Here is an 11,152-nt window from a genome sequence, read left to right on the forward strand (position 1 = left end):
GTAATAATATGTACAAAGCAAGCAATGCACAATGCAATTGCTCACCACCCACTGACTGATGCCCAGGCTGTCCCCAAGCAGCAGTCATCCCCACCCCAGCCACCACCCCATGTAATTTTTCAGGTGGACATCATGCGTTATGGAGCATCCCTTTGCTCACTTTGAGTCAGCCGTCCTGGCTCTGTCCTGTCCCAGCTCCGTATGCACCCCCAGCCTCCCCACGAGGAGGGTGGTGTGAGAAGCTTAATTGTCTTTGACTTAGTGTAAGCACTGCTCTGCAGCAATTGAAACATCAGCGTGTTATCACTGTTAATTTCATCCCAAATCCAAAACACAGCACCATACCAGCTACTAGGAGGAAAATTAACTCTATCCTAGCTGAAACAAGGACAGAGTTCTGCAAGGCTTTTTCAGTTGTTTGGATCCTCCCTGCAGACTGACCTTGATTCCATGTGGTAAAGGAAAGAAGAAAAAGCTGTGTTATATCTGTATATTTTTGGTTTTTTTTTTTGGCTTGTTTTGTTTCCTGTGACAATGAAAAATCACAGGACTCTTGAGATAGCATGTATCAGTCTATTTAGTACAGAAACATCTGGAGAATTGCCTTTTTTTTTTTTGTGAGAAAATGAAGTTAGACTGATGACCATAGAATGATAAGTAGGTGATCTCTTCATGCTAAAAGAGTGGCTTGTAAGAGTAAAGAATTTACTTGCAATCCTGTGCAAGGAGCCTTATGTTCTCAGTGAGCTTAGTGATTGTTTACTCTTGCTAGAAGACTGTATAAAACCCGTCATCTAGATCAAGCTAATAGTTCTTCCAAGAGATTTAAAAATAAGCTAACACATTTTAAAACAAGCAAGTTAATCTTCTTCCTGTGTTCCAAGAAGCTGTAAATTAAACTTATTCCTCAGTGAATTCTTCCTCTCCTTAGTGTGAAGGCTGTTGTAGCCATACTTGTGGTCAGTGTGCGAAGAGGTGCAGCATGCATCATTTACTCTAAATATTCTTCTATATGCATGTAATTCCTATTCTAATAAATTAATTAAAGTTAATTCGAAGAGAATTAAGTAAAACACACAAAATGTTCAGTATTTATGGAACAGTGATGAAGTATGCCTGTACTAAGCAGAGATAATGTTAACTGTGATCTACAGAGCAGCTCATTCACAAATACCTGCTTTTTGTTTTAATTAGGGCAATCTAAAAATTTAGTTGTTAGCACTAATTATTGTGTGATGCATACTGTTGCGTATGATTATATGGAGTGCCGTACAAGTTTTGAGCCTGAAAAGTATATGGAGGCAAGTGAGCTAACTTAATTCTGGAGCATTTCCAAACTTTTGAGTAATTTTAAATAATGGAGGTACAAGTAAACTTTTATATGTCCGGATTTAAATGCTGATCAGATGTCAGCCAATAGTACCATAGAGAAAAAAATGTTCATTCAGTTTCTTGTTGACTGTTAAGGAATAATTAAGAATGAAAATGAAAGACTAATAGTTTATCCGCAGTAAGCATTTGGTAAGGAGGCACTTCCTTCTAGAGGTAGTTACCCACATCGACTTTTATATGTGAAACGATGCTTTTCAGACACTCTAAGCCTTTCCAATATTTGTCTTCTAAATTATTGTTTAGTTGGATTATGGATTAATTTTAGACTGTTTCTATGTGACATAGCATTTTTAGAGCTGTTTGAGTTCTTCAGTCTGCTTGCGTGTTCCTGATGTGCAGTTCTGCACTGAGAGATAAATACGCATTAAGAGATGGTGTATTTTGTCAGGCAGTCTATTGCTTATGTTCTTGAATTTCACCCTATAGGTCTGAGTACCTATAAACCATGGTTTTTAATGGATCTTACTCTGAGTATGCTCAGCCATGTGCTCCTACTGCTGTAGGGAAGGCTCTTTCTGATACTTTGTCCTTGGTAGGTAAACACCATTTTTCTGCTGTCATTGTGATGGTGTGAGATGCTTGACACAGAACAAATGCAAGTCTCTCAAACCTACATCGTAAAACCATGCAAAAGACACATTATTTTGTTTCCAAGATCCTATTTTGTTTACTTAATTTTTCTCCTGGTATCTTATATCACAGTGAGTTATGGGACTAGAATCAGAATCACAGAATCATCTAGGTTGGAAGAGACCTCCAAGATCACCGAGTCCAACCTCTGACCTAACACTAACAAGTCCTCCACTAAACCGTATCACTAAGCTCTAAATCTAAACGTCTTTTAAAGACCTCCAGGGATGGTGACTCAACCACTTCCCTGGGCAGCCTATTCCAATGCCTAACAACCCTTTCAGTAAAGAAGTTCTTCCTAATATCCAACCTAAACCTCCCCTGGCGCAACTTTAGCCCATTCCCCCTCATCCTGTCACCAGGCACGTGGAGACTTCACTCTTCTAATATACTAGAGAATTAGGCAATATGTTTGTTAAAGATTTTCGGCTCTGTTGTGAAATGCAAATACAGATCATGTTAGGATGTTAACAACATCTTTTAGAGCAGATAGGCTGCTCAAAAGATACTACAATAAAGTAAAGATATAACTGAAGTTTTTGCTGATTCAATAAGCTTACATAACAAGTATAGCTATTTAGATAAATTTGAAGGATTTTAATAATCTCAGTATGTAGATGTTTTTTCTTGGCATCATAATTATTAATTTCAAAATAAGTGTTTACTGTTCTTTCAAATAATAATCATTTCACGTCCTTGTGGTGAATCACAGAATTGAAGGGGTTGGAAGGGACCTCGAAAGATCATCGGGTCCAACCCCCCTGCCAAAGCAGGTTCCTTAGAGCAGCAGGCACCTGCTCTAAGGAATATCCTGATATATCAGGAATATATCCTGAATTTCAGGATATATCCAACAACCACTACCAATAAGTAAGTAATGCTGTATGTTGTGTTTAGGAGACAAGTTTGATTTCTGACATTTCTGATATATAAATCTGAGTTTAATTTTAAATTTATCAAAACCAAATACTTGATATGTAAAGAAACTTTTAAGTACTGTGATATGAGATCTTCAGATTGTGTGTAAATATGTTGAAATTAATTTAGCACAGGAAAAAAATCTGAGCTAAAAAAATTGGGAGATGTCACTTACTGAGAAACCACATTTTTAAAGGTAAAGAAGTCCTCAAAGTACGTCTGCTCTTTTTTACTCAAGCTGATGGACACTGTAGAATTTTTTATCACATTTGTTTCCATTAGGTTTGCAGAGTGGGATGAGTGCTGAGGTATTCTAAATGGCAGATCTGTGCCTATCCAGCCAGGGATTTGTAATTGCAGAGGAAAAACTCGTAGAACAGTTGATTCAGTTTGTCCATATAGTGGCATGAGTTTTTCATGGTGAAGAATTTTAGGAGGTTCTCTTTTCTGAGCTATTGAAAAGCAGTGTTCTAGCTAGAAAGATGCAACATCTTCATGGCTTAAGAACATAGGAAGGGAAAAGATAAGCAGCTGGGTTTAAATGACTTCCGAATCAGCGTATGTCCGGTTATTCCAGGAAGGAATTACTTGATATTGTATACAATTTATAGCTCACTTTCTGGTAATCATTGCAAAAAAACACACTGAAATATCTGCATGTCTTCTGTTTTACCTTGAGTTAATGATAAGCATTTCAGAGTACCTGATATCAACATCTATAGATAATACTTTTCTTACCAGAAGCTTCCTCATAAGCTATAAATTAGAAAATGAATGACCCGTGGTCCCCAGGATACTATAGGGCATGCTTATCTTAATGTGTATGAGCAGCAGAATCTCTCTGATATCTGTACAATAACTGAGGCTCCGAGTACATGATACTCTGCTCTGAAAACAAAGTAGTAATGCCAGTATATTTTAACAGTATTTGGAAAATGCATCTGAATTGCTTTGGTTTACTTCAACCTCTCCAGTGTTTTTGTTTGTTTGTTTTTGGAAAGGTGGTGGTGGCGTTTGCATTTCAATTTTTAATCAGATTATTTGATCCAAATACTTCCTAGGGAAAATAACGCCTTGTTACAAACAGAATGCGGTCTATAAATGGAGAAATTAAACTTTAATGTGACGGCATTTTTACAAATTCCGAATTTTCTCAGTTTCATGATAAGAATTGAAGCACTTTCCCTTTTTATATTTTGTTTTGTGAAAGGAAGTTGTAGCAGTAGCAGAAACTTCATTGTTCAGTTTACAAACAGGAGGATATTGTAAAAGGAAGCAGTGTACTTAAAATCAATATACTCATTCAGCACTGGCTGAGTTAAGATAGTGAGTTGCTAATGTCAGGTGGGTAGCAAAAAAAGGTAAATTGGCATGGGAATAAAATGGTCAAACAATTTATTTAGAAGAGTATGTGTTTATTTGAGTAACTACGAAACAAGGCCGAGAAACATGATTTTAAAACATCACAAAGTCCTGTGGTTTTTTTTGTTTGTTTTTTTAGGCACAGTTTCCTTTAATACTCATGTACTAACCAAACTCGTTTACTCGATTATGCAAAGTTCCAACACATTCACACTTGAGTGTGTTTGGAACTTGTTTCTGATTACAAGGTGATGATTTACTTAGATCAGGATAGCTAATTCTTCATTTCAGCACTTTAAGGATGCATAAAGCTGTGGTGCTTATGCAAATAGGAAAGATTATTCTGTTTGTTTCTTTCTATTACTATAGTGTTGAGCAGTAACAGCTATGGCGCTGGAGTATGAAGGAATTTGTTGCAGTGAGTATGAATTTACTAGTCAGACTAAATCTGGTTTTATTTCTCAAAATAATAAGCCAAATGGATAGGGAAGAATATCAATTTTAGAAGGGCTTTTATTGGTGAGACTGCCTTCATATTTTCACCAACAGACTGGGGTGGCAAGGACTAAAAAATGCATTTTAAAAGTATGTAACAGAGTAGATGAAAATTAATTGGAAAAAGGAAGAAAGAATTAGTGACTTGCTGTCAGGCTTGGAAATGTTTTCTCCTTGCAGGAGTTTTTCCTGGGTCTGTTCTGTTCACTGGTCATGTTTATGTTGCAGCTGACAGAAAATACTATGAATATACAGATTAGTGAACAGTACAAAATAGGGAGGATGTTGTAATGCAAAGTGAGAATTCAAAATCATTTTGAAAGCTTGGAAAATGATCTTTAAAAGCAAATAAGACTAGGAGGACTGTGACAAGGTGCAACGTGTAGGCAAGAGTAGTCAACTGCACAGCTCAGGGATGGGAACAGCGGGTTAGCAGCAGTTCTTGAGGGAATTCAGTGCAGTGACTGGAGAAAAGAACTTCCATATTTCAGCAGAAATGGTCGTCATTGTGCTGTTGTGACAAAGGCAGCTGTGTGGTACGTGTGATCAGAACAGGAATGCAAACTGCAAAGCACGTATGAAATTATTTTGCTTTGGATGGATGGTTAATAGAATCTTAGAGAGAGGAAGGGAATAATCTTTTCTCCATGTCTATGTTGGATAGGACTAGAGGTCTTGCACTTAAACTGAAGCAAGAAAGATTTACCTTAAATTTTCTTTCTAAGTGAATTTTTCAGTGATTCTAAATTTTCTGTTGTGTTGAAAACAATACCTAGCAAAGGAGGGAATTTGGAACAAATGTATTCTACTGAAAAGGCTTTATAAGACGTAACAGTTTGAATCATGAAAATCTTTAGTGGTTGCTTCCTTGTTGCTGATAGAAAACATCTTGAATGGTGTGCTTTTTTGTTTTTTGTTTTGTTTTGTTTGTTAATTCATGTCTGTGAATATTGAGTAGGATTCACAGCATATGCTTTGGTATGTACAAAGTGATTTCTATGCAAATCATGCAAGCTGGAGAGGTAAAAGTAGACCTTTGTTTATTTGATTGCTGTGGGAGGTACAGTTTTCAAAGGTTTACAATATCCATATAGTGTCTGTGAAGTACATGGTAGTAGTTGAAATTTAGAAAACAAGTACAACATAAATGTGTGATAGAAGGCTTCTGTCATCTTCGGGTTTTTGACTTAAAGGCAGTTGTTTTACAGTTTTTTGATTTTGCCTTCAATACTTTTTCCCAATGCTGTTTTCTGTCATGAACTTCATCCCATTACTTAGTTTGCCTTGGCTCAAAGGTTACTGAAGTAATTTATTTCCATCCTTGGATGTTAACAGAAAAGTGAAGAATGATTACAAGTTTTGTTTCTGTCCTGGTTCCAGTTAGGACAGAGTTAAGTAGCTCATAGTAGCTGGTAGGGTGCTATGTTTTGGATTAGGATGAGAAGAGCGCTGATAACATGCTGATGTTTTAATTGTTGCAGAGCAGTGTTTACACCAGGCCAAGGACTTTTCAGCTTCTTGCTCTGTCCTGCCAGCGAGCAGGCTGGGGGTGCAGCAGGAGCTGGGAGGGGACAGACCCAGGACAGCTGACCCAAACTGGCCAAAGGGGTATTCCATACCATCTGACGTCATGCTAAACAATATATAGGGGTGGCTGGCCGGGGTGGGGGGCCGGCTGCTCGGGGATAGGCTGGGCATCGGTCAGCGGGTGGTGAGCAATTGCATTGTGCATCACTTGTTTTCTTACACATTATTATTGTTAATACTATTACCATTATCACTATTATTATTATTATTGTTGTTATTATTTTCCTGTCTTAATAAACTGTCTTTATCTCAACTCACCGGCTTCACTTTCCCGTTTCTCTCCCCCATCCCAGAGAGGGAGGGGGGAGGGTGAGCGAACGGCTGTGTGGTGTTTAGCTGCCAGCCGGGTTAAACCACAACAGTCTTTTTGGCGCCCAACGTGGGGCCCGAAGGGTTGAGATATCGACAAATCTGACCAGAGTGTGTTAAACTAAAATTGGTATAAGTATTGGACCTGCTTAATAGTTGCTAGTCACGATGTTGATTGCCTTAATCTCCGGTCTGCTGTACCTGTATTCCAAATTGAGTTTTATGGTGCGTTACTTTCTGTATGTGCTCCCTGTTGCACTGTTTATCCTTTCCGGGCCCTGGTTTAAGATTGTTATGGTACTGTGCGGTGTAGCAATGGCTTATGAAATGATGAGATATCTGGTCACGACTTTAACCTGGTATTTGTACTCAGCACTGACGTCGACTCTATACTTTGGAACCCATATCTCGGAAACTATTAGCAATTACACCTATTGCCTGTTTTCGTTAGGGAGCCAATCTGTGAAGGGGACAGGGGAAGACATGTTTCCCTACCTGTTCACTCTCCCTTTCTCCTTCACCACCACCCTCTTATCCCCCGAGTTAGTTACGGTGGTTCTCCGAGATGTTGAATATCCTTGGGATACTCAGACCAGCCTGCTCTTGTTGTTATGTCTCCTGAATGCGCTTCAGATTTTGTGGAGGGTTAAACAACTACTTAGGAATCTCATCCGGAGATCTGTCTTGAGGCGGGATAGTTGCGAGTGGCAGGGAGTGTGGGAGGATATGGGCAGGTTTCTAGAGCAGTGGTCACCTCCAGTGTTTTGGACATTCACCCCTGAACAACTGCAAAATCCTAAAAAGCTGGCAGAATGCTTGAAAAAAAGGTGTCATGACTCTGGCAGATTGATTACATCACACTCCCTCAAACCCGCAACGGCAAGCGCCACGTACTTACAATGGTGGAAGCAACCACCGGATGGCTGGAAACATATCCTGTGCCCCATGCCACCGCCCGGAACACTATCCTGGGCCTTGAAAAGCAAGTCCTATGGCGACATGGCACCCCAGAGAGAATTGAGTCAGACAACGGGACTCATTTCCGAAACAACCTTATAGACACTTGGGCCAAAGAACATGGTATTGAGTGGGTGTATCACATCCCCTATCATGCACCAGCCTCTGGAAAAGTTGAACGATACAATGGACTGTTGAAGACTACACTGAAAGCAATGGGTGCTGGGACATTCAAAAACTGGGATACACATTTGGCAAAGGCCACCTGGTTAGTCAATACCAGGGGATCTGCCAACCGAGCTGGACCTGCCCAGTCAAACCTGTTACGCACTGTAGAAGGGGATAAAGTTCCTGTAGTGCACGTAAGAAACATGCTGGGTAAAACAGTCTGGGCTACTCCTGCCTCAGGAAAAGGCAAACCCATTCGTGGAATTGCTTTTGCTCAGGGACCTGGATGCACTTGGTGGGTAATGCAAAAGAATGGGGAGGTCCGGTGTGTACCTCAAGGGGATTTGATACTGGGTGAGAATAGCCCATGAGTTGAATTGTAGTATGTTAATTATTATATAATAATGTATGTCATCACTACCATGATTGCTATATATCATAGATGAAAATGGTGATTAATTAGAATGTATTGGGCAGAGTGTAACCTGAGCATGACATAAATGGTATGGAATAAGGGGTGGATATCTGTCCTGGTTCCAGTTAGGACAGAGTTAAGTAGCTCATAGTAGCTGGTAGGGTGCTATGTTTTGAATTAGGATGAGAAGAGCGCTGATAACATGCTGATGTTTTAATTGTTGCAGAGCAGTGTTTACACCAAGCCAAGGACTTTTCGGCTTCTCGCTCTGTCCTGCCAGCGAGCAGGCTGGGGGTGCAGCAGGAGCTGGGAGGGGACAGACCCAGGACAGCTGACCCAAACTGGCCAAAGGGGTATTCCATACCATCTGACGTCATGCTAAACAATATATAGGGGTGGCTGGCCGGGGTGGGGGGGCCGGCTGCTCGGGGATAGGCTGGGCATCAGTCAGCGGGTGGTGAGCAATTGCATTGTGCATCACTTGTTTTCTTACACATTATTATTGTTAATACTATTACCATTATCACTATTATTATTATTATTGTTATTATTATTTTCCTGTCTTAATAAACTGTCTTTATCTCAACTCACCGGCTTCACTTTCCCGTTTCTCTCCCCCATCCCAGAGAGGGAGGGGGGAGGGTGAGCGAACGGCTGTGTGGTGTTTAGCTGCCAGCCGGGTTAAACCACAACAGTTTCTTCCGTAGTTTTCACATGTTAGTTAGAGAAGAAATCTGGAACTTTGTATTTCCACAAAGCTCCCTCCAAAGAGGACGAACAGTAAATGTCAGATTTTTTGTTTTCTTTTGGTTTAGCACCATTACATTTTTGTGCATAGTAGCAGGAGTGGAAACAAACTGGTCAATGGCTAGTATTACATACTATTAGGGAATTAGAAACAAGTGGGAGTGGGAGTTCTCTTTCACTCTGTGGAGAAAAGGTAAAATAACGAGATCCTAGTAGTTAATTGGAGGTCAAACTGCAGTCATGTCTAACAGTGTAAGAAGTAATATCTTTACATTTTGCACAGATTATCAAGCTGTTGAATTTTTCGCCTTTTTATTTTTTTTCCATTTAACTACCTACTCCGCTGAATCAGGGTGAACGTGGCCCTCCTGCTTTGTTGGTACAGGTTAGTTGTGTGTTCTTTTACAGGTGCTAGCCAAAGAATTTTTACCAATTGTGAGGTGGTATGTGATAAACATAAATGCAAAAGAAGCAGCCAGCAGGTGTAAGGTACTTTGTTACACAGTGAGTACTTTTTCTGTATGTAAAAGTATAACATCTCTTGCTACCTAAACTGAAATTGGTAGACATTGATACCATATTGAAATCAAGTACTGCTTTTATATTATAACCCTTGCCCATTTTGCATACTTCTTCATGCTCTTGTTTTTTATACCAGTACTCAGTTTAGTAGATACTCGTTTTTTCTTAGCTTATCCTGTTGTAAAGAGCTCAGTGTAGTGGAATGTGGCAGCTTTGGATTTGAGGAGCGTTTAAATATTAAATGATCTATGGCCGTTGTCATTATCTCCATTCATAAGGATCACAGGCTTAGTAGGAGCAACTCTGAAAACTACAATTTTATATGTAAAGTCTGAAAAAGAACAACAGAATTCCTACTACTAAAAACTTTTGTGGCTCCAATCCATGTGTATAGTAGCAGCGTGGCAGCAACCCCTAAGTAGGAGCAGAGTCCTGTTGTTTTATGCACTGTACAACTACATCAAAGCCCTTAAAGATACTTTCTCCTGTATTGGGTTTATGTGGCAAGGTATTTTATCAAAGCACTTCAAAATGTGCTTCTGGTAGGAATTACAAGATGATCAAAATCATATGACTGCTGGGGAGGAGAATCAGTAAGCATTAAAGTGTTCAGAATACTTGTACATATATGTATGCAAAATGATTACAACAGTGAAGATGACAAAATGTAGATAGACCCACACTTGTTGTGAAAGTGGTATGCTTCCTTTTACCTTTGATTGATTTTCAGACCACAATTAATCCTCAGTTAAAAGAATCTGATACTGTTTTAAAGGGAAGAACACATACCAGCAGTTATTTCTCATTGGTTCATGTTCAGATCTTACCCTAACTTGACTTGTTTGCTTCTGACTTGTGTAGCTCCTCACTTTCCTATCTTCTTGTTGACTACTGCAACATGAAGCTAATGACCATGGAGAAGAATCAATCATTTGAAGCAGGAGGTAGCCAGTGTCAGGGAATATCAGTACTCCAAGTGCATAATAATGCAAGTACGATATCTCCCCTTCTTCCCAGTGGCTGCAGAGACTCGACTTCCATATTGTTTCAGAGAAAAGGAGGTAAGGAAAATCATTCTAACCTTAACAAAGTCAGGTGTGCATTCTTGAGGAAGAATAGACTCCAGATAATCATTTCTATGTTAATAAGGCCAAGTAGCATTCCTGGGAGGGATGGACTTCTTAAATATCTTGTTAACTGTCGCAGTTGACACTGTGGTGGGGCCTGTAGGAGTGGCACACCCAGTATTATAGCTCAGAAGAGGGAGATAGAAACGAGATACTGCTAGTTTTTGGCCAAAGGGAATGTCTCTTTTGTTAGCATGAACTTCTTAGTCAGACCTCCCAAACGTTAATCTTCCACCACACGATGTTTTTGTTTTGTTTTAATATGACTTTAAGAGGAAAAAGGAACAGACGGTAGTCATACTTGGCAGTTAAAATAAAACGGTGTAATACTGTCTTGCACGGTCATTTCACGTGAAGTTCCTGGTTGCCATACCTGAGATCTGCTGATCCTGCATTCTTAAGCTGATACTCCGCACCCTTGTGAGAAGCATTTATTTCTCTGTTCTTGTCTGTCTATTATCCCTTTACTTATAATCTGTCTGTTTTTCCTGCTCCTTTACAAAATAAAAATAAGTTTCAGAAG

The 11,152-nt window shown here is 39.5% G+C and overlaps 1 protein-coding gene across 1 annotated transcript in view; it reads left to right on the forward strand.

Annotated features, from left to right (window-relative positions):
- Positions 1-11,152, forward strand: part of TDRD12 (tudor domain containing 12) — a 71,309-nt gene that overhangs the window by 47,629 nt on the left and 12,528 nt on the right. Inside the window, exon 38 of the mRNA XM_083794633.1 lies at positions 10,364-10,563. The gene's annotated coding sequence lies outside the window, so the exon portion shown is untranslated. The remainder of the gene's footprint in view (positions 1-10,363; positions 10,564-11,152) is intronic.

This window comes from Anser anser, assembly GCF_964211835.1.
Source record: "Anser anser genome assembly, chromosome: 11".
Lineage (NCBI taxonomy): Eukaryota > Metazoa > Chordata > Aves > Anseriformes > Anatidae > Anser > Anser anser.